We start from the raw sequence: 24998 nt of genomic DNA on the forward strand, positions 1-24998 counted from the left end.
CGAAAAGGTTTCTCACAGCTGTGTGTAAAAATGTCTTTTGCATGAGAAGCTCTCACACAGGGCTTATTTGATATTCTGTTTTAGACTTTATTTTTGCTTTTTAGTCCTTCTTGTATTTTGAGGTTTTCTTTTCTGGCATAGCCTTTAGCTCAAGCACAAAAGCATTCAAATAACATTTTCACATGCAAGGTTTTGCATCCATTCTATATAATTATAGTGATAGAAATACATATGATTTCAGAATTGTTATATATTTGCACAATACTGTATGTGTTCATATGTGTGTTATTTGTATCTATTTTGTGACCTGCTCTTTCGAAAACTGTTTTTGTGGCAGTCTGAAAGAGAAACCAGTTAGTAATGTCCATACTAATGTTGGAGCAGGTGGTGTGGAAGCCATTGTTAATCACTTAATGATGAATTCCCCCACTTTACATGGTGGCTTTCGCGGCTCTGTTTTACTCCTTATGCATTGGCTGAGGAAACTTTATAAAAAGTTTATTTTACCATGAAATGAGTAGGCACAGATAAATAGCCTGCAAGGAGGTTTTGTCAGGCGATGCAGTGTCTTCTATTGGGGGGCCGTAGACTGGGCAGGGTTGGACCATATGTCATCATTCCAGGCCATTGTGTGGGCGTTTCTCTGTGGCAACCACATCAGCTGTGGCCATTGTGCGCGGGGACTCAATAGCCCATATATTCATTGCGAGGCTATTGCTGGCCCCGCAACAGAAACAAATTGATACATACAAGCTCCAACCCCATTTGGCTCACATGACACATTTCAAATGAACAAAAAAAAAAGAACATTTTGGCCTGTTGAAAATCTTGAGAAAAGCTTGGTCGCCTTGGCGACCAGGCGGTAGGCCCGACACGGCCCATTAAACTCCAATCAGATGTAAATTTTGGCTGCCCCCGGCTCACAAACTGAGAGCCCCCTTCACACTGCAGACACAAATTAAACAGTTTGTTTGCCAATTCACATGTCATTTTAATGACTTTTTATTCGTTTCCCCTTTGTTAAAATGAACAGAATTACAAACTGTCATTGATTTATAATATCTGGACACTTGAGCAGCCTGTCCAAGATCTCTCAGTCTAACTAGACATCTGAATAGGACAAGTGGAAGAGAGCAAATGCCACTACTAATAAAATGTGCCATTTAAAAATTTGACTGAACTTGCAAGCCTTCCATGCGCCCTAGTTTTTTCCCCCATGTGTTTTTAAGGTAAATAACACTATGATTAAAAAAGAAAGAAATAAAAAAATATCTAATAGCTATGATGATTAAAACATTGTAAATATTTTTAAATGTAAAGCTAGATTATTCTTTTTTATTTATTTATTTGCATTTATTTATTAGTTTTAATCTATCTATCTATCTATCTTTTTATCTATTTGTATTTATTCATTTACATTTTTGTATTTTGCTTTAAACATCAAAAAAAACAAAATAACACTTTACCCAATATCAATTTTCCAAAGGCCATATTTGGAAACATCAAAAGTTGTGTGCAGGGTATATTCAATCATCAAGCCTAACTGTGTGTGGCAGAGGAGAGGCCACAATACTATTCATCACGGCGCGGCTGCCCGGGCCTGCCTGCTCAGCCTGGCCTGCTTGTTTGTGCTGGAGCCGCCAGCCATAAATTGTGATCTGTTTTTATCGTTTGTCTGTGGTGCGGATGAGCTGCCAGCTGGGCTGGAGGGAGACTGGGAGGCATTCCTCTCCTGCCTCTTAGCGCCGGCTTCAATTACAGCTACGTGGGTCAGTCGCTCCTCTCCAACGGCTTTTTTTCCCAAAGGACCTGCTTTTTATGCCATGCAGGCAAACAGAGAAGACTTGGGAACTGTGTGTATATGTGTGTGTGAGTGTGAGTGTACATGTATATTGATATGTGAGGATGTTTTCTCCTTGGCGTGTCTGTGTATGTATGGAGGTTACACATTTTGTCCTCTGTGTGTGTATGCGTGTGTGTTTTTCAGCCGTTCGAGCACGAGGACAGGAAGCCACTGGGCGGAAAGCGGGCGGCCAGTCGAGCCACCGACTGATGCCTTCTCCAGGACAGGAAGCAATGTGCCCTCGCGATTGGGCAGGGAAAAATATTTTGCTTGACTCCGGCGCTGGAGATTTGTCCAAGTGCGGCGGGCGGCGTGTCTGTTTGTCTTGGGTCGTGCGCTCCTGTCTCCTGTTATTACAATAATTAATATTACGTTGCAGACGGGCAGGATCGGTCCTGTCCGCAGGACTGAGGCCCACGCCTCGGCTGTTCTGTTGACTTAACTTGAAGACAGGGATGGTTCAGGTCCAGAGGATCTCCCCATTTGCCCTCTCACAGTGTCCCGTACACACGGCCTCACTTCACCAGCTCCCCTCACTGCACATCTGTGTCATTTTACCCTCATAACAACACAGCAACTGGGACAGGATGTGATGTGATCGCTCCCTCAGGGTTCCAAACACTTTATTCAGAAAATACACCTCGTTTTGCTCTTGTGAAATAAAAGATAACACGTGGTCAGAAAGCTACTGTAATGACTGAGCTTCGGGACAGAATATAACAGCACTCTTTAATTTTCATTTAATTTAGTTTGTATACAGTATACTAAAGAGGTGAACTTAGCTTGGATAAATGTTTGGATAGACGAGAGTTCTGTGATTGTTGCTCTTAACTCTGACACTGGTGTTAACTTGAGGAAGAGTTGTGTGAGGAGGAAGTTCCATCAAGTTCTGTAGGCCACAGTATGGGCTTTGATTCGCCCATGTTGCCTGTCCTTAATTAAATCAGGACAGAAGCTATAGTGGCCCCAACACAGCCAGATCAAACGGCTGTAATGAGGGATTACCATGCTCATTTATCATCAGTGTTTTTTTGTGGTCAGAGGCCACTGTTTGAATGTGTAAATCGGCCCCACACATTGTGAGCTCTGGGGTTTGGCTGGGGTCATAACGAGTTATGAATGTGATGGGCCTCATTTAGATAATGACAGTAATGAACTCTGTAACCTGGGCCTCCCCGCCCAAATAAAAAAAAAATCTCCGCTGCGAGGTTGTCTCACTGTCCCCCGCTCTGCCCTAGCCGCACAATCTCACCACAAGCCTCCACCAGAGAGCCGATCTTTATGTTCGCGAAACAAAGGCCGATGTACCAGCCGAGCGCCGCCTCGCAGGTTGGCCTCCGTCCAGGGGTCACCTGCCGAGTGTTTGCAGTCTCCAAGCGGGATCTTCCTATTTGCTGCGGGGCCCTACCGACCCCGAACCCCCACATCTGAGGGTACCCGTCTGCATTTACAGCGAGCGAGCGACTCCTCGGGAGCGGAGGAGTAAAGAAGGAGGAGGAGGAGGAGGAGGAGAGGAGGCGCATGCTAATTTGACAGTGTGATGACTGATTACGCTCGCCACGGCACCAGCGCAGCTCATTTTCATACGCCATTGTGGTCCCCATCCGCCCTCCCAGGGAGACCCAGCCTCGGGCCGAGGAAATCCTCCGCGGGTGTCGGGGAGGTGGCATGTAGCGCACAGCGGTGCCACGGATGCCACTGTTGCCACTCATCACGCCGTGCCCTCGTACCCTCTCACGGTGGCATTGTGTGCCCGGGGGTGATGGAGAGGTCGCTGTTCACATGCAAAGTACATGTTTATGCGGAGTCAATGAAATGTTATGAAGTGAAGGGGGCCCTCGTCGCACCCAGGGAAAAGAGAATCGGAGGAGTTGTCCCAGAGCAATAGACTGTATCCAGGCTTTCATGTCACCTCATTGTGATCTCTCCCATACGTCAGTCGCTTATGAAAGCATCATTGTTGGCGAGGACTGATTCTGAATGGCAAGAAAGACTTTTTGAGACATCTATGATGGACAATCCCAGGGTCATTGTGCAATGTGATAAACACTGTAAAAGATCGTCCCATTTTTAATGGTGTTGTCGTGTTTAAAAATAAGGGGGGGGGGGAACTACTTTTCTGAAGCAGGCCAAAATTTGATGAATGCCTTCCCAATGTTTTGAAACCTGGTATAAAAGATATGATCACCTTCTGAACCCATTTGTAAACGTACCCTATTGTCCCTTTGCGTTCTATCAGAATATCCATGGTGAGAAAAATTCCAATGGATTGTCTGAGGACCCCCCAAAATAATGGGAAAGAATCCCAAGCACGCACTCTTTAATAGTGTCTGCATTTATTTAGGTTCAAGAATGTGAAGGAGTGAGAGAGAGAAAGAAAGAGGCAAGATGGCCGTTTGTCTGTTTGCCTGGTGTCCCCACACACTGCATATTTGTTGCGTTCAACAGGGCACTGGTGGCCATGGAGGATTCAATAAGGGTGAGATCACTCCCTCTTACGCTGATTGACAGCCAGCTTCAGCCAGTGTCATCTCTCTCGCCATGAATAAAGAACAAGAACAAAACAACTTGCCCTCTATGATTATCACAAAATATACAGCCCATCTGCTTGCTTAGCAAAGGTAAAGGTCTTCCCCCCCATCCTTTAAAAAAAATAAGAAGAGAGATAGAAAGACAGCTCACGCAGGAATAAGATTCCTCACGAGTCCACAGGTCCCAATTATTCAGAGATTATCCTTTCACATTCACTGATCTCTAAATGAATAAAGTTTGGGGCACATTACTGACAGCTGGGTGCACCTCTATAGACACTGGAGGCGGATCAGGCCCCCGGGTTACGGTGTCAATCTCTGGTTAACCCCTGGGGTTAGTGAGGTGACATTATGTAGTGGCTGCACAGAGGCGTCCCCCTCTTAGCACTCTTTAAACCCCGGCTGGATAAATGGAGAGGGCAATCACATTAGACAGTTTTTCTCTCTCTCTCTCTCTTTTTTTCCCTCTTTTTCCTCCCTCTTGATTTTTAAGAAGGACTCCGGGCAAATCCCGGGCCGTGCTCCGGCTGTTCACTTTAAAGTTAGCTTAAGAGGCCGTCGGTATGGAAGACAGAAGGCCGGAGTCAGCAGAGGCCAAGCCGGTTTTGCAGCCTTCGGCAATAAGTGCCACATCAAATTTTGTTAAGAGGAGGCATGCACGCACGGACACGTGCGCACACACACAGACACACACAGACACACACTCACACACGCGTGCACACATGGTTAAATACCACACATGTGTTTACACACTTACTTACATATAAAATCATAGACATAAACACGGGAGGGAGATGTTTATATTTGTTAATGTTTCAGATTTGTAAATACACACAGATCTGAATTGTTTGCATACATTTGTCAATGTAAATCCTCTATAAAGTTGAATTCAAACATCTTTTTTTGAGTAGTTTATCTAATTTCATATGTACAAGCTAACTACTTACAATGAGTGAACATAACATGCAGCAAAGAAGCTGTGCCTTCTTTAAGTGTACAGGATTAGTGGAGTGGGCAGGCCCGTGGATAGGCCTAATCTGGGGGTCAGGCAGATCTTATCATAATGCTGATCCGTGCAAAGATCGCAGGGGAACTGGGTCAGGCTCGTGACAAGTCCCTCGCACCATTCCTCCTAAGGCGACGCTCCAGTATCGCTGAACTTCACTGCGCCATCTTGGTGTCCGTATTGGTCAGACCCACACTCCTCCTTCTCGTTCCCTCTCTTTCTTCCTCCCTCTCTCCCTCTCTCTTTCTCTCTCCGGCTGCTGCTTCTTCCCCACAGGTCGGAACTCTCAGATCTCTCAACAAGTGTCGCCCGGGCCTCTCGTAGCTTTTTTCGTCCTCGTTTCTTTTCTTGTGCGTCCGTCGTGCATAAAAAGGGAAAGCTTCGGGATTCTCATGCGAGCGTACAATGCCCTAAACAAGCGGGTATGTCTAATTCAATTAGGAGCACGAGGCCGTGCCAAACCATGGCAGTGGGCCCGTGTGACAGTGTGGTAATGAGCCCAGCCCTTTGAGCGGGCCGGGGGGTCTGGGGAGAGAGGGGGCTCCCCCTGGTTAATTCAACCAGCGTGCTCACAAGCGCTTCTACTCTCCCAAGTCCCCCAACCCCCCTGGGGCTTTGATATGTTTCAAAACAGCCTGAAAACACTCGTCCAGGGCGCCTCACCCCCCCCCCCCCCCCACACACACACACACACACACACACAGACACACTTCTTCATACTTACACTACACACAGAAAATGTTTCGCATTCCGATGGGGACCGCTGTGCCAATTGTGGACAGGGGACAGAGGACGGACATGGCCACAGACACAGATGGGGCATTATGCTGGCCGAAGTGGACGGTGGTGGTGGTGGTGGTGGTTGGGGTGGGTAGGGAGAGGCCGGCTCTCCACTGATCTGTTCTCCTGCACTGGGACAAACACAGCTGGCCTGGACCGGAGAACTGCCACTGCTGCCGGGTGCTGGGTGCCAGGGGTGGGGGCACTTCCTTTGAGGAGATGTGAGAGAAACAGTCGCACATCTCCACAGACCCGACACTTTTGTTTAAAGCTGAGCGCTCTGTCCACACATCAGAGGTGCCAGTTGATGTGTACACTGCTCATTAGAGGGACCGCTTTCATTGCAATTAGGGGCCAGGGAGGAACTCGGTGATGAGAAAGGGTTGCAATTAACCAGCTGCGCGGAATGCGATTATGTCTGCATGCAATATCGCTTAGTTCTGCTGACTGTTCCTCACGGCTGTGTTGTTGTCAGGGGTCTAAGACACAGGCATCACTGCCACTCTGATGTGTCTGTGTGGACATATTCATTCTGTTCGCTCAACTGCAAGAAAGTCATGCATTCCATGGTAGTTTCAGACATGACATGATGTTTGAAGGACATTGTTTTATCTCCTTTTGAGCGAAAACAATGATCGAGCTCCTTACAATGACAAAAAACACACAGAGAAAGAGGCTAAATGGACATTAAGCAAAAGAGGGAACAAGTGGGAGAGCGTAACAGTCACGGAAGAAAGGGCATTACACATGGCTCAAGAATAACCAGCATTCTTCTGCATCTCGACACTTTCGACTTCACTTAGCAAACATCACACAAAAAAAGCTTAGAGGCCTTTATTTTCAGTGAAACTATCAAAAAGGCCTCCCGCTGTGTCCTCCTGAAACTCAGATTCCCCGTTCTCACAAAAAAAGCCTCTTAAACATTTGACTTTCTCACAGAAACAGCTTGCTAAATGGCATCTCGGTAATGGACTCCTGCTAGGGTTCATATGCGTTGTATACCCACATTGCACAAAGTTGTGTCAACAGCATTAACATAAGAATGTCCACGGAGAAAGGAACAGAAAAGAGAGGTTTTTTTTGTGAATAAAAATCTGAAACTATAGAATTCTTTGTTTTCCTCACACACCGGAGAAAGAAAAAAGAAAGGGGGAGAGAAAAAAAAAAGATCAAATCAAAGACGTTGATGGTCATTTTTTTCCACCGCCAAAGAGAAAAAAAAAAGTGCCGCCGAATGAATGTCTTATTTACATGCCAAAGGGAAGGGACGAGGTTCTTAAAGGATGGGAAAAACAGACCCTATTCTAGCGGGTGCTGGTATAGCAGAAGGCCGCGGCTGCCCCCTCTCGCCTCCCCTACCAGGCCGCGGTTAACAAGGCGCAGGCTGAATTAGAGAATGGCAATGAGTTTTTAATTGGTGACACATTATATTTATCAAGCTGACAGCCGAGTGCTGCGCCGCGGCCTTTCGTGTTTGGTCCCCCTCCGCTCGCATTACTTCCCCCTAGGTGCCCCCTTGCATGCCACCCCCTAGCCGGCGGGGTCCCTCACGTGTGAAAAAGAATAAAAACATAATAATCGAGTGTGCACCGCTGAATGATAACACTGAATTATTCATTAGGACCTCTTAAAGTGTTGGATAAATCAAGGGACCCCCCCCCACACACACACACACACACACACACTCCTCCCCACAAAACTCCCTTCACCCCATCCCACTCTCTCTCTCTCTTTTAACAATAGATCTTCATTGTCAGCGGCCGAATCGGTGCACGACAGTTTAAACCCTGCACATAAAGGCAAATCCTTTTCAGACCTCTTTAGCCATCCTGACAGAGCCTTGTGGCATGGAAGGAAAAGTTATTAACAAGTGTTTAATATTTGTATGGGAGTGGTTCATCATTCTCTTCTCGCTTAATATGTGTGTGGGTCAACAATGTGCCAATGATTTCCATGATGATAACACCTATATATACATATATAATATGTATATATATGTGCCTTCCACAAAACCTGTGGGCAACAATATGAAGTAACAGGGCATTAACTTGTCTGTAAACATTTTAGTTTAGTTTTTGGAACACCTTATTCAAGTAAAAATTAGATAATCCATGATGATATGTGTGCAAATATTCAGGAATTTGTTGCATTTTTGCTAACATGTTTTGTTTCATTTAATTATTCAAATTGTGTGTCTCCTATCCTGTCCTCTATAGAGTCAATAATTAAAAAAAAAACATATTGGGAATTATAACAGTTAAATAAAATCTCATCTCAATAAATCCAGTGTAATTTCAGGAATGACCAGAAATATTTGAATTCTGCCGTCCACATTTATCTTAACTGTTGATTTAATCTTTGTAACACACACATTCATATTTATGAAGAGACAGAAATAAATATAACAGAGTGAATTAAGTACAAAATCCTGAATTCAATTCAGTAAATTCTCATTTGGATTTAATCTTATAGAGAGGTCTCATACATGTTATGTTATGTAACAAAACTTCAAAAGTGTGTTCTTTTGAGTTACATATCCTAGTGCAGCTATTTCCTTCTGACCGTTATTTGCCAGATAAAAATATTTTTCATGTTGAAGTGTAGATGTGAGTGTGCAACACGTGGTCCGGAAATATGTGGAGAAGATCAATATGGAGCACAAAAGACAGATCCTGTTATGTGGAGTCTGGTTAAGAACTTGGTTATTGAACTATAAACTATATAAAACTTTGATCTATGGATCTATGGGTGTTAAATTAATCCAACTCTAACTGATGTCCTGATCCTCATGAACTCATTTCAAAGTCTCATGGAAAATGTCAGCATGAAGCACAAAGAGAGAGTAAGTTTTGTCACAGCTCTTTCTTCCTCTGAATTTCACCTTAAACATCTCTGTGTTTGTGGAGCAACAGGAGAGCGCACAAACTCAAACAGATTTTGGGGGAGATCTTTTGATGACTTCAGCCTTCTATCTAATGTGGAGGGCTTTTGGGGTGTGTGTGTGGGGGGGGGGGGGGGGTTTAAGGGGTGATTCGAGCCTCCCTCTTTATAATAGCCAGAAAGAATAGACGCAGGCGAAGGAGGCCTAATGAAATATTTAAGATTTCGGCTTAAAAAAAGGGGGGCCCTTGGAAGTGGCAACAAAGGGCTTGCTGAGGGCCCTCTTTGTGCGGTGGGCTGGCGGAAGCTGCGTCCGAGCCGCTACAGATGTGAGGTGGGCCCATATTGAAGCGGGCCTGTGTAGGGCCTGGGCACAGCTGTGTCGCCGCGCTCCCAGCCGAGCCACCAGCCCCCTGCCTTTGTGCGGCTTTGTGTGCGGCACAGAGCCCCGATTTTCCACCGAGCTGATTGCACAGCAACGGCTTTGTGCTGCCACAGAAAAGAAGGAGAAGAAGAAGAAGAGGAAGAAAAAAAAGTGCCCCACCCCATCGCACCATAGTCACTCATCCGCCCGCCCCCCTCAACTTCGGCCTCACTCATCCCCCACCCACCCCTCCTTCCCTCTCTCTCTCTCCCTCCCTCCCTCGCTACCTCCCTCAGGGATCTGAGCATCCATTCCTCTGCCCTTCTCTGGTGCGTTGGCGGCTATTAAAGGATGACAAGGTGATGAATTCCTCCGCTGCGCGGTCCACGTGATCTCAGCCGTGGGCCGGGGTGGGGCGGGGTGGGGGTTAGAAGATCAACTCCTTATTCGCTCTCCCCTTTCTGAATCAGCCTATTTAGGAGCTAATGGTGGTTGATTAATGGGCCGCGTTCTAAAGAACATATGCCATGTTTAAGGTCCTGAAGGGGCATTGTGGGGATATTCTATGCCATGATGACACCGGGCTGATTCAGGCTTGGACACAGAATAAATGAGGCAATGGCTTTTGACCAGGAATGGGCCCTTATTGATTGATTCAAGGTTTTGTAAAAAAAAACACCCTCCTTAAAACACTGTCTGGTTATGACTCCCTTTGGTTAAGATATACTGGAGAACAACCCTTTTTTAAATGGTGGCTATTTTACACTTTAATCAATTATAGTCACTGAAATCAAACTCAAGTTTTTTGTTTGCAGTATACTTCAAAATGTTTCAACAAGCTTATAATCTACATCAAATTCTTTTGTTCATTCCATTAAAACACAAGTAAAGATTTTAACTGAAACACAAGAATTAGCACCTGTTGCCATGCCAGGTCCAAGGCACAAGTCTCATTTACAACTATAAATAGGAAAAGTTGAAAACATCTATTACGATCAAAGATTAGAAATATAGAAAAATAATATTTTTTTTTTTAAAAGTCTTGTAACAATCACACCAACTTCACAGAAATGTCTGTTTCATCTGACTTTTTGTTTTAAACATTTTCTTTTGTCCTTCTGCTCAACTGCTGGAGAGACAATTTATCAGTGAAACTTTATCCGGGGGGGGGGGGGCTGTGTGGCTGTAGACATTTCCTAATCTCCAACACCACCAGACAGCTATAAAACAGCCAAATCACAGCTTTGATTTCACCTCCCCCTCCTTCTCCTGGGGGTCAAACATCTGACAACAATTAGCTGTCCATGCGGGTCACACCATTCCTGGGTACGGCAGATGAAACTGAAGAGTTTTAATAGGGTGGCTCCCATTGCTCATGCCACATGCAGGTTTTAACATTATCCGCCCACAATACTGCTGTCCTGCCTTCGAGTTAGGAAATGAAGGTGTGAAGTGTGTAAGAGTGAGTATGTGTGTCTCTAGTGTGTGAGAGAGAAAGAGGCAATTTGTGTGTGTGTGTGTGTGTTTGTCTGTCTGTCTGTCTGTTTGTCTGTCTGTCTGTCTGTCTGTATGTCTGTCTGTCTGTATGTCTGTGCGTTCATATCTGTGTGCATGGGAGTCTGGGAGGATTCACCTCGTCAGAATTATGATATCACTCGCGCAGGGAAAATAGCCTAATTAGACCCTGCGGCGTCCATCTGCTTGTCCTCACCGGGAATGAGTCCTTGCATGCCTCTGGCACAGGTTATGCTCAGGGAGGAGTGTGTGTGTGTGTGTGTGTGTGTGAGAAAGAGAGAGAGTGTGTGTGTGTATGAGTGAGTGAGTGAGTGAGTGAGTGAGTGTGTGTGTGTGTGTGTGTGTGTGTGTGTGTGTGTGTGTGTGTGTGTGTGTATGTGTATGTGAGTGAGTGTGTGTGTGGGAGGGGGTGGTGGCGCACTGCCAGAGATATGGCTCATAATAGATATGTGGTCCCCAGTGTGGGCCTTTGGCTGCTGCTGGGGCTGATGTAAACCAGAGGCAGCTTTGGTGGTGGCGGGCCGGCGGGCGGACGATCTCTCACAGGGCTCCCCTTACGCCCCCGGACCCTGCAGTCCGTTTCCACCCCTCTCCACAAAGACTTTCACGGTTAATGGCCTGTTGGCTGAGTGGGCCACACGATGTAGGCCCTTTCCAAACGCGAAAGGCCGCGGCCACAGAAGAGGGGGAAAAAAGAGGAGGAAAGCTCACAGACAACTAATGCAGCTTAATATTCTTTAAAAATGGAGTCTGGGGACAATTAAGGGAGTGTTTTTCATGGTCCTCGCCCCCAGCCCTACACCCCCGCCGCCCTCCCAAAAGTTCCTGGTCCGCCTGCACAGCCTCTCGGCCGTTTGATGGACTCTGAAGGCGTCTTATTGATGGGGTCAGAGATTAGTGGCTATTGGGCGGTGGGGAGAAAAGAGGCGTGCGTGGCCCCTGACGCAGCTCACAGAGCCACATTCACCCGGGGCCTCTTGGCCTCCTCCGCATGCATGACCAGCACATTTGCTCCTCTCGCCTGCCTGCCCACCAGTGCATCTCATCTGGGCTGCTAGATCAGAGGCATGTGCTGCTTTCTGCACATCTACTGTGTGTGTGTGTGTGTGTGTGTGTGTGTGTGTGTGTGTGTGTGATACTTATTTAAAAAATAAAAAATAAATAAAAATTAGATATACAACGTTGGCCCCTATGTGCAATTTTGTAGTTCTGTTGTTTAGGTCTTGTATTCAATCTTGTACCATTTCTGAAGGTAAATGGCTTTTGAAATTGAATACATTTTGATGTCACCCAGGGATCTTGGTTTCACTTTAACTTCAATTGGCGGTTATGGGTTTCCTAGAATCTGTTGTGCAAGAATCTGACCATGTTTGAGGTATCACCACTAAATTTCCTGCAGCATCATCAAGTATTGTGACTTAAGCCATATTCTCACAAAGAATTTGTTCCTCAAAGTTGTTGCAGGCTCTTTGTGCATGTTGTTTATCTATGTTGTAGACTGCAGCCCTATGAAATGAAATGTGACACTAAACAAAAGTGAATGAAGATATAGCTCATAAATGCTGTGTAAGACAAGCATCTTGTTTATCCTACACTGTGGTGTATATAACCTTTCAAAATAAGTCCTAAAAAAGACCTCCTCAAAACAGCACAGATATAAGATATGCTTCAGCTTTCCTGTGCTTATTTCCAGCAAGATATTCAATTAAAGCTGACCTATCCCATACTTCCTGCAGCATCTGCCACATCAAAATGTCTTGCGAAATACTTACAAGTTAATTATGTTACATTGCAGCTATAAATGCATGACGTCTGGCAAGAGTATACATAAATACTGGCATGAATTATAGTTTAGTCTGGTGTGGATCTCACGCAATCTGGTTTCAGTGTCGTCCACATCGCCCAAGAGGCACGTCTGCGGGCGGCGGCAGACAAACCTGAGCTGTGAGACGATCTCTGTCTGCATCTGCCTGCCGGGCTGAGACGGAACAGGACGGGACGTCTGTGTGTGGCTGTTGTCAGGCAGGCATGTGTCTACCATTTAAATGACACACACACACACACACACACACACACAAACACACACACAAGTGTGTGAGTGAGAGTGCAAGGTCACCCAGTGCCCCGACACATCCCTGCAGGGGGCCACGGAAAAATCTTCACCGAATTACAGGCATATCAGCGGACGTAATGAGGGATCAGCAGTGCACTCGCCGGTTTGGAAAGGTCAAGACTGCTGCACACACTGGCCCCATGGACTGGTGGAACTCTGCTAGTGTGTGTGTGTGTGTGTGTGTGTGTGTGTGTGTCTGTCTGTGTGTGTGTGTGTGTGTGTGTGTGTGTGTGTGTGGGTGGGTGTCTGTGTGTGTGTGCAATGGATGAGATGGGCTATATTTCTGAACATGCTAATGCATTACTGTAAGTCATTTTAAAGCAAATGTACTAGACTATTTGTGATATGGCTTAGCATGACATAACTTTCAAGCAACTTAAACAATGTGCCATTTCTAAAGGGAAATTCCTTTTCTCAGTAAAGTGCTACTGCTCAATATCCTTCATTTTGTATGATGTGATGTCTTTATTCTATGGTCCTCCATTCTAAGAAAAACAACCTCATTCAGTATTCTATAGACCACAAGTGTGTGTGTGTGTGTGTGTGTGTGTGTGTGTGTGAGTGTGTGTGTGTGTGTGTGTGTGTGTCTGTGTGTGTGCATGTGTGCGTCCATGCATAAGTGTGTTTAGGGATGCAAAGCAATCAGTGGGGTGCACTGCTTACCGCTGTATTCTGCCCAGTAGTGGTCATTAGCAGAAAAGTTTTGGGTCGGTGGGAGAGGATGGTTTTGTTTGGCTTCATCTCCACACTGAATGGCATTTAAAGAGACATAAAAGAGAAGGAACCAATTACCACTGAACGTTTTGATTTCCGTCCTCATTCTATGCAATTAGGCGGGGGCTTTACAAAGACTTTTGAGTGGCTATAGGATTATTTTATTGTCAGGTCATATCATTAGGCCCAAATAGCAGCCTTCCCAGGTGTTCTATAGCTTATTTGCGTTCAAGAGGATTGCTTAAAGACCAGAAGTAGGCAGAGTTTTGTAGGCTCTTTAACATTGTTTAGCATACCTTACAGGATCTCTTCTAACGTTTTCTTCACATAACCACGGCAATTATCTACACACACGAACACTAACATTCAAAACAAAACGTCAGCATGTTCCTTAGAATATCTTAAACACAGAACCACCATGCTACGGTTTGAATTTTTTTCTCCCCATGCCATCAGCAACGATGCAGGCAGGACCTTATAATTGGAGTCTGTATTTTGTGCGGTATTTACAGTCAAAACTGCAATTACTACTGAAAACAACAACTCTGCAACTTTTGAAGGTCACCGTGAGAACACATCCCTGCTGCCACCGTCTCCTGAGAACTTGAGTCCCTGGGAAGAAAAAAAAAAGAGGGGGTTGGGCGAGAGAGAGAGACGCTTCCACCATTCATGTTTTGGGTTACACTGCTTAGCCCCCTGACCGGAGTGGTTTCCCAGCCTTATCTGAGCTAGTCGGGGGCACACACCCGGAGACTCCCCATGCGCTCCCGCAGCTGCTGCCGTGGCAGAAAGGGGCAGCCGTGTCGAGGGGATGAGCGGAGGGGGTGTTCATGGGAAGGATCTTCCTGAGCAATGTTAATAACTCACAAGTGGCCCGGGCTGGTGGTCGCCGGATTACTAATGTGCCACGGCGCTCCTGGCATCCGACCCCAAGGATAAATTCTTGGCGTAATGGGCAGCAGCTGGACTGGGGTTTCCGGGCGGACAGCTGACAGCTAATGGAGAGAGGGGGCCGACTTCAGGCACTGCCTGGCTGGACTCTCCGTCCTCACCCTCCTCCCTGCTCCATGTTGCTTTTAAGATGGGCCTTATCAGGCATGAGCGTTAGGGCCGCAGACCGCCCGCCCCGGCTGCACTTTGTCTCTCTCCCTCTGACAAGGCTAAGCTTGGGGATTGGCCAGATAAAAATCAAAAAGACATCTTCACCACCACCCCACCCACCACCCACACACACACACACACACACACAAACACACACACACAATAACTAGTGGGGAAGGGAGGTGAAGCATGAATCACAGCCCACTGCAAAAAGGTCTATAGGACTGCCGTTGGTGCTTCAACCCGAAAGTAACAACATATGCACCCATTCAAAAGTAAATAAAAGACAGACAGAAATAGGGGACAAAACAAGCAAAAGACGCAAATCACTGAGTTTTGTGTCCATGTGTTTAACAACACTCAAGGAGCACAAATGGGTGGTCAGGCAATGGCTTGCCCTGGCCTAATGAGACAGCTGAGTGAATGGGGAAGGCTTATCAGTAAATCTCACAGAGCAGACTGGACAGCCTGTGTCAGACACCACCTTTGTCTTGCTGGCCTTCCCAGAGAACTGGCCCTTGCCACAAATACACATTATTGCGAAAAGGGCACAGAAAGAAAGTGAGTGAGCAACAGTTTGGGGAAAAGAAAGAGAGTGATAGAAAGATAAAGAGAGAGAGGACTATAAAGACAAAACTTTTACATTCCAGTTTACATGTGTGCAGCCTTTGTGTAATTTGATATAGAAAATATATATACTGTATATATATTTTATTTTGTAATAAAAACTAAGTTTAGGAAGTTGTTTACTGCATAGGCCTGCCAATTAGACATTGAAATGGTTTTTGATGTTCACACAACCAATTCAAAACCATAAGCTACAGAGTGAAATTAAAAATTCAGTAGCCTACTCAGTAATACAAACCATTGTGGGTGCGAAGGGATCCTTCTGTTACAAGTATCTCGTTCCGATTTAACCTAGTCTTCTCCCCGAAACAGGGAGCTTGAAGGCTGACCGTGACATGGAACTGCGGCTTACTTCCACTTGCCAGGAATATTTTTAAAAAGCACCGTCTTTTGGTGTATACACAAGGCGCGGGGGTTGACACATAGACCTCAGTCTTGGCTGACGACCAGCGGCTGGTCCGGCGTTGGCAGCGGGACCGTGAGAAACAAGGGGGCGACACCCAAATGTCATCACAGCTGCAAAACTGCTGAGCATAAAAGCCTAATTACAGAAATATGCACCCCGAGGCCTCACAATGAAAACAGAGCCGCGTTTTACTTGATGCTGCCAGAGGACCGCTGCGAAACTTGTCCTGCGTTATGTTACGTGGGATTTACTATGAGGAGGAACTCCAGAATTCAACAGCTGCTGCCAGACATCAGCGCGCGTGTGAGTGGGTGGGTGGTGGGACTGTCAGAAAAGAGGGGAGACCGAACATTTGTGAAGTTCGACTAGGCTATAATAATAATAATAATAATAATAACAACAATAAGAACAACAATTGCATTGTTTATTGTGTATTCATTATTGTTTTACAGAGGAGACTGGATCTAAACTTTAAGTGCACTTTCAATATCACTGAATAGCCTAAGTTTTACAGGAAGTGGTTATGGTGTGAGACAGAGATTTGGTAGTTTTGCAGGCCTACTCTGTTGCAAGCAAGCATCGTGTTAATGTAATGCTGTAGGCTAATTACTTTTAAAAACACTTGTGGCCGTGTTTCTGTTTGATAGAAGGCTAGGCTATATTTATCAGTCAACAAGGAGAAAAATACATAGGCCTATGATGTGCAATTTTATTTATATGTCAATACAATACCTGACAGTTGAAATCGCAGCAGACCGTCCGTTTAGGCTATGTGCCAAACCTTAACTTGGGAAACTTGATTAAAGCCAAGTTTTTGCGTTGGGAAACAAACATGTAATTTGCGTTTACTCCAAGGAGAGGTTTGCATTTTGTGTGAGCGTAATTGCAGTAGACACGAGTGCCTCCATTAACCCTTTCGTGGTTGCCTAGTGCACTTACAAAAGCGACACGCGTTTAGGCACGCGCTGTCACGTCTCCCTCCTTTTTAACGTGCGTCACATGTCACTCCCCAGTCTGAGTAGGCATTATGTCTTTTCACACCTGTTGGGTTATTTGATGTAAAGGCTAGTTGCAACATGTGCTGGATAGCAGCAGTTTAGATGGCTGGCTAAAAACGAAGTAGGCCTATAAAATGTTAGGCTAAAAAAACGGCGTCTTTAACACACAGATGACTTAGAAGTAATGTTCTGTCATTTTCTGTAGGGGTTTGCACAAAAACATCTCTGCAACGTTGTTACATATTGTGTTTATGCTATTTTATTATTTAATTTATTTATTGACATTTTGTGTAGTTTAGGCTACTCAACTCCACAAACAAATGCAAAACAATTAAAAAAAATTAGGTCTATGCCTAATAATTATAAATGTTTCATAATTGTTATTTCTTATCGCTGTAGTATGTTTTCCATATACTCTTTTTATCATTTTTCACCGTAATATTTTTTACATACAACCCCAAATCAGAAATAGTTGGGTAAAATGCAAATAAAATCAGAATGTGATAATATACAAGTCTCGTAAACCCATATTTAGCAGCAAAAAGGACATAGGCAACATATTAAATGTTAAAAATGAAAATTTTGACTATTTCATGGAAAATATATGTTCATTTTGAATTTGATGCCAGTAACATGTTTCAAAAAAAGTTGGGACACGGAATGTTTACCACTGTGCTGCTTCACCTGTCATTTAACAAAATTCTGTAAATGTTTAGGAACTGAGGAGATCAGTTGCTAGAGTTTTGAGAATGAAACATTGTCCCATTACTGCCCAATATAGGATTTCAGTTGCTCAACATTATGGGGTATTGTTTGTTATTCCATGATGCACCTAATTTGACAGGTCTGAATGAAACATTGTCCCATGATGCATCTAATTTGACAGGTCTGGACTGCAGACAAGCCATTTTAGCACCTGGACTCTTCCTCTATGGAGAAATGCTGTTTAAATATGTGCAGATTTTATTTTGGCATTGTTTTATGAAAGGTCTTCCCTGGAAAAGTCATTGCCTGGATGGCAGTATATGTTGCTTAAAAACCTGTATACATAATTTAGAATTGATTGTGCTTTGCCAGATGTGCAAGATGCCCATGATGTAGGCACTAATGCACCTCCACACCGTCAAATATGTTGGGTTTCGAATTGAGCACTAAAACAAGTTGGATTGATTGGATACTTGGATAGGCTCTCTCCTCTTTAGCCCAGATGAGTCCATGATTTCCAAAAAGAATGGCACATTTTGATTGGTCTAACCACAGGACCTTTTTCCACGTTACCTCAATCCATTTTAAACAAGTTCAGGCCCAGATTTGACGGTGTTATTTCATGTCTCAATACAATTTTGACTGTTTCATGGTTTAAAGTTTTTGAATTGAGTATCAAATCACTTCAACATTATCAATATAAATAGCATAACTGACCATAACAATGTAAAACAACAAGAGGGCTATCCATCCATATTGATTATGGTGATGTTTGGGATTCTTAAGGAGGAACCATGGTACCCTGGAACCATGGAATCTCTGACTTAAGCTACGTTTGTATATCTTTTGAACAGCCAGGTAAGTTTGATTGTCCTTGTCTGTTTATGTAGAAAACAAAAACCTGCATGGTACCTGCAAGACCATAAAATAAATCTGCAAGGTAATGCATAAACAAACAAACCACTCTTTAGATCCACATCAGTGGAACGGCTTTAGCGCACGCCATGGAGGTCTTGCCTCCCACGTCCATGGGTTGTGTAAAAGCACGTTTTTGCTTTGAAAAATAAATGAATATTTGTGCACATTTTCGTCATACAATGTTTACATTAGGTGAAACAAAATGTTTTTATGTGTTTATAGGTGTATGTTGCAGTGTGTTTTTTATTTCCAATTTCTTGGAGTGTGTGTCTGTGTGTGTTTATGCACAAACAGGTTTGCATTTGCCTATGTGTGTGTCTCAGCAGAATGCAAAATTTACTGCTACGTGCTTGTGAATAAGTCCAGTAAATTCTCAAAAATGTGCAGGGCACATACATACTGTATATGTGTGTGAAAAGTGGTGAGTCTGCCTGCTCTTGACTCTGTGTGTGTGTGTGTGTGTGTGTGTGTGTGTGTGCCTAGTCCTCTGAGCATACTTATGCTCGTGTGGCCCTGGTGGGTGTGTGCCCTGGCGTACGTGTGCGCCCGTGTGTTGGTCTCGCGTCTGGGCTGAGCTGCACTTTTGACAGACAGGGTTGAAGGGAGGCAGGAGGCAGGAGGCTGCGGTCAGGAGGTGGATGGATGGGGGGGGAGGGGGGTCTGCGTGTGTGTGTGTGTGTGTGTGTGTGTGTGTGCGCAAGCGAGTGGAGGAGGCAGGCGAGGCGCAGCAAAGGGGGAGTAGTGTGTGTGAGAGAGAGAGAGGAGGGAAAAAGAGAGAGCCTGTGCTTGTGCCTTTCAAGGTGTGTTATTTGTTCAAGGCTGTCCAAACATTTACAGAGTGCTGGCAGCCCAGGAATGCAGAGGCAGGGCCGGGGCCGAGAGCAGCAGCCGTGGGAAACCTCTGCTCTCCTCAACCTCTGCCGGCTCGTTCCCCCTCGGGCAGAGTGTCAACACAGCCTGTGCCAGAGATGTGTGGGCCTGATAGTGACAGGTCCCGTCAGCAGCCCGGCGCGCGCTCACACACACACACACACACATGCGCGCACACACACATACACACACACAGACTCGGAGGCACACACATGCACACACACGCACACTCGCACGCTCCCGGCAGCACACCAGCAGCTCTCTCCCACACTGACACACTTAAACAGACGGATGTGTGAGAGCCTGCGGCGCCCACACGCGCGACTTAGTACTCTGGCACTAACACATAAATAGGCGTGCACAGATACACATGTGCGCACACACACTCTCGCACACACACACACACACACAAACACACACACACACATTTGAAATCATTCCATTGATCAAAAGCTCTTGATAAAAGAAAGACTACAATCTGTTCTGTTATTACGTAGACTCTCAAGCACCATAGCCTACAATGTCCTATTTTTTGAAAATGAAAAAAGCATCTTGCCAATGCTGAGTGTTGTTCAGCAGCACACTGTCCAACTTTTCCAGTGACCATGAAACACAAAAGAGTCCACTACACAAGCTCGCTGGGGATAATCCTACACCTTGAACTGCAATTACTTTTATGGGTTATTACCACACGACTGCGTTGGGTCTAAGTGTGTATAGAGGGTATTGTATGGAGGCTTTGCACAGACAGAGGCTGCTGTTAGTGATTGTGCTAATAAGCCTGCGCTTTGTGTTGACTGAGTGGAGTGAGCCTAGAGCAATAGGTGTGTTCGTATGTGTGTGTGTGTGTGTGTGTGTGTGTGTGTGTTCTTGTGTGCCTCTGAGTCTGTGTGTGTGCAACAGTGTGTGTATGTGACAATGAATGGTGATAGAGCCCTTCAAACAGCAACAAACACTGCAATACAGTACTTGGATTGGGAGTGTCTGCCATTCCACTTTTATGACAGTGAATGAGCGTGGCTGTCTGTGTCAGTTTGAGAGTGTGTGTGGCGGGAGAGGAGGGAGCGAGCGAGGGAGGGAGGTAGGGGGCTGTTGGAGGTTGTTGTATGCGCTTATGTGTATCTCTTTTATCTGAGCGGACACAAGGGACATAGATTAGTTATAATCCTTTAGGAAAGGCACTGTGAGAATGGGGGTGAGACCATGAACAAAAACTGCCAAACCAAGACTACAGACTTGAAAAGCGCTCAGGACAGGACAAGGTTTTTGTTTTGCTTCCCTCAGATCAGATATATATCTAGCACAGAAACTGATATTGTCACTGTAATCAGAAATGTACGTATACACTATATGCTCTTGGCAAAGAAAGTGTGGAAACAGTTAAAACTGTTGTGCACGACTCATTGTGTAAGACGACTGTAGCCCTCCAGGTGCAGCTGTATGTTTGCCAAGCGTGAGAAACATGCCCAGTCGAAACCAAACCAGGAAACCATGAATGTCTTGTGGCCTCGGGCAGGGTGAACAGAGATGCTGTCGTGATTGGATGAATCGAGGTGAGTGAGTGTGTGTGTGTGTGTGTGTGACTGACTCGCTGTTGTCAATTGCAAGAGAGAGAGAGCTCCTGCCCTTGCTTTTACATTTGGCGCAATTCCTATGGGGAGATGCCCTTTACTGAAAAGGGCTTGGACTTGCAAAGTGCAGTGTGTGTGTGTGTGTGTGGAGGGGGGGGGGGGGGGGTGTGGGTGGGTCCCATGGCCTATTTATCTGTTCACTTGTAAAGTTTACACATGGGGGTCAAGGCATAGACATGCACCCTAGCTAAACGCATGGGCTTCTATGCATTGTTGTGTCCCATGTAAGGCAGGGAGTTCATGATAGCCCTAGAGAGCAGCACAGTGGACAGGCATTAGATTGTTAGGAGGATGTGGACAGTGTGTAGCAATGTGGAGTGAAACCACCCTCCCCTCCATCCAACGCATGTGGGCTGCTGCCCCTGTCTCCAGGCTGTAGACACCTGCCTGCCTCCGCAGTCGGAGGCTGGGTGTGTGGATGCATGTGTGTGTGTGTGTGTGTGTGTGTGTGTGTGTGTGTGTGTGTGTGTGTGTGTGTGCTGGTGAGGAAGGGGTCATGTTACAGCGATGAGGCAAGATCCAACCAATGGGCTCCTGTGAGAACCGCAAGGAAGCGTGGTGGGAACTCTCCTCCCCTCGTGCTCCTCTCCTTTGCTCTCGCTACCTGGGAACCTTTCGCTACCTCAGGGAGGGGCCATGCAAACCTGCCCTGTTAATGAATACAAAACAAAAACTCTCACCAACAGGTGAGTTACAGAAGTCAAGTGTGTTTGTTTCTTTCTTCTCTCCCTCAACCCCCACCTTCCCCCACCTCACCTCACCCCTCCTAACTCTAACCCTACCCCCCCCCCCCCTCTTCATTTTTTTTCTCTGCATACGGTTTTACATCAGCCAGTCTTGGCACCATTCAGCCAAAAGAGAAAGGACGGAGAAAATAACAAACGGTGTGAGAGTGTGGGAACTTTTCTGTCTTTTATTCCAATTGAGGGGTTTCATTGTGATTAACCCTTTCTGTGCCAGCATGTCTACACCTGTGGCATGTGGACTCTGAGTGATACAGGTTGTGGTACAGACATTTTGTACTACTGTGTATTTTCTACTAATGTGTTAAAACATTTTTAATATTGAGGTGGCTCTGAAGACTATGTTCCTTTGGTTGTGACAAATTCATATTTTTGAAGGGCAATTTCAAAGTCAGCTTAGAGCTTGGCATGAAGGATTTAATTTCTCCAAATATTTAAGCAATTTTTCTTTGTTTTCCTAGGTTTGTTTTCCTAATCTGGTATTTGTCCATATCACCTGTTGCTCACAACAACATATCATCTTATCAACATTCACATCGATATTATATTATTCAACGGGTAAAGGTGCAGTTATATGTTTTCTTCTGTATTTTGAGATTCCAACTATTATAAGTGTGTGACATTTTCAGGTCCTTGTGAGACACCATGACACTGTGTTGCTTGAATTACTCTCACACTCAACACATTCATCACCTCAGTTACTCCCAAACATCCAACAGTGCCCCCAACAGTGCATAAAGAGAACTACACATGAGTGACACTCGAATCCTGAAACAGAAGATGACTGTTTTAGAGAGAAACAGAAAGTTCTGGGCAAATTCACTTGGACCACCATCTGTCCGTGTGGTATGGAGATGAGAAACATTTACGTCCTATGCAACACCTCATCAGCCATGCTGTAACTGTCCAAGGTTGTTAATCAGCTATCCGACATGATTCACTGACTCCAAATGAATAATTGCATTCTTTAAATTCACGCCAGCATTGCTGTTTTCTGTTTCATTTGCCTATTGTTTTTTTTGTTTTTCTTCTTCAGTCTTTTCAGGCCCTCTGGAGACACCTGCTGCACAGACTCAAGTTAAAGGAATCAGACGTGGTGAAGGGATGTCTCTGAGAAAGGCATTCGTCGGAGTCGCCTCGGACGGAGCCAAGGCATTGCTCACACAACATGGGCCGCTGATGGAGCATGTCTGCTTTGGCTCCGAGCACACACTCGTGTCTAATGTCACTGCAAACACTGAGGCGCGCCCTAGCCAAGAAAAATATGTGTTTTCCAGCAGAATGCTGATAGGGTGTGGGCCGTTCTGTGTTTTACATTGTGTGCTCTATACTGCACTTTCTGTTACTCTCTGTGGTTATGTGTGTGTGTGTGTGTGTGTGAGAGAGTGTGTGTGTGTGTGAGAGAGTGTGTGTGTGTGTGTGATGTTGTGTGGGTGTGTGTGTGTGTGCGTACAGGCAGTTGTGTTGTGTGGGTGCGTGTGTGTGTTTGTTTGTGTGTGTGTGTGTGCACGCACAGTCATGAAGTATCACTTTTGGGTCTGTGGTGTGTGATTGCATGCATGTGCACACATTAAAATGTGCTAACATCACTATCAGCTTTGTGGGTGTAAGCGTGTGTGTGGAGGTGCATGAGAAGACCCACACATTTGTGAGTAAGTGCATGAGCACATCATCAAGACGTGAGGAAAAGAAAGAACAGACATCCTCTGCTGCGTAGCTTCACTGTGAGTGAGAGTCAGCTGTGAGGCCACTGGTGGAACCCTGTCAACATGCCGGACCAAGGACAGGCCAGTGAGAGAGACAGAAAGAGAGGCCCCTGCGACACCTACGTGTGAAAATGGCTCTCATCTGTTTTACAGCATCCTCTCATTACTGTGGTCCACCCCTTCACTGGACTCAATCAAACAGGAAAGACCTGACATTGCACTTCAAATGGTTCTGCCTGACCCCATTGTCATCCCAAGACACACACTGGCTTTTGTCTCCACGGCCTCGGGTCCACTGACAGAAAACGGTAACATCAATGGATGTGTTGTTGCTGCTGCTGCTGCCGTTTCCTCTGGTTAACAAGCACTTTTTTTGTCATGATCATTACTTTAGCCTCTGAAAGGCAGATGAGTGCTCGTCATCACAGACTCTACTTTTAAAGAACACAGCTTACGTTCTTAATCTTTGGCCTTCTGCTTGGGCCTGATCTTATTTTATGTGTTTAGGAATTGCTTTAAACCATTTATGACGTAGCTGTCATGAGGTCATTTGCGTGGAAAGCACCCTGATGATTCAGTCTGTGGCGGGACACAGAGTTGATATAGGGCCGCAAGCACAAAAGAGACTGCTGTAGAGAATAGCCTTCTCAGCTAGGTGTGACACTTCAAACATAAGTATGCCGCACGGGTCAACAAGGTCAGCCTCCTCTTTGTAAACGAGTATTGTTCTGATTGAAGACAAAGAAAGAATACTTAGGAACAAACACAAAACGAAGAAACAAAACAAAATTAAAACAAGCCTGATTAAAATTACATTTTTTAATTGTCCTCACTACAGCTCAAAGTCCTATCTTTTATTGCACATTTCCTTGTGACAGCTCTGTTTGATTGAAATTTGTTCTTACAACAACTGGTAATGAATCAAGCAATAATGATGCTTTGTATGTGGTGTCCCACAACCTCTTCTTTTCCTGGCCCTTGTTTTCATTTTGCCCTTGTAGTTACCTTTGTGTGTGGTTCATGGGAAATGAGGCTGTACAATGGTTCTGTAGCCAAGTGACTCATGTTTTGTGTGTCCATGCTCGAATTACGCTACAGATGGCTGACAATGGCGAGACACCAACTAGATGATGGCCTTAGACAAAGTTTCCTGCAAAGTCTTATGGGTGTGGAGCTATGATATAACGTCACAAAACAGGAAACAAAACTGATTTGGCAAGATAACATTGACTTTTGACTGTCACTTCAGTCACACGTATTTGAATTGACCTTCCTTGCACTACATTGTAAGGCGCCAATTTCCTTGGTGAAAGGGGAACACAGTTTACAAATGTTTCTGAGGAAAAAGAGGGAGCAAATGTCAACATTCTAAAAATCTAAGGGTACGTCTAAAACAAGCACAATTAAGACCCGTCAACCCTTTCCTATGAGAGACAGGAGCGGTGGTGGTGCACCTACAACAATAAGTGACTGTTGTGAGCAACAAGGCCTTGTCTTTTCTCCCATCCCAGCAGGAGTTTCCACACCTGCATACTATTTGCCATCTC

The 24998-nt window shown here is 45.2% G+C and overlaps 1 long non-coding RNA gene across 1 annotated transcript; it reads left to right on the forward strand.

Annotated features, from left to right (window-relative positions):
• Nucleotides 1–21143: 21143 nt before the first annotated feature.
• On the forward strand, nt 21144–24241 carry LOC143114516 (uncharacterized). Its single transcript, XR_012984933.1, has 3 exons — nt 21144–21688; nt 22207–22656; nt 22782–24241. It is a non-coding gene; the product is annotated as an uncharacterized LOC143114516 (long non-coding RNA).
• The last annotated feature ends 757 nt before the right edge of the window (nt 24242–24998 follow it).

The sequence above is a fragment of the Alosa pseudoharengus genome, unplaced genomic scaffold (assembly GCF_046254945.1).
Source record: "Alosa pseudoharengus isolate Yale_2024_CS ecotype anadromous, Long Island Sound unplaced genomic scaffold, YU_APseudo_1.1 YU_APseudo_1.1_scf_9, whole genome shotgun sequence".
Lineage (NCBI taxonomy): Eukaryota > Metazoa > Chordata > Actinopteri > Clupeiformes > Clupeidae > Alosa > Alosa pseudoharengus.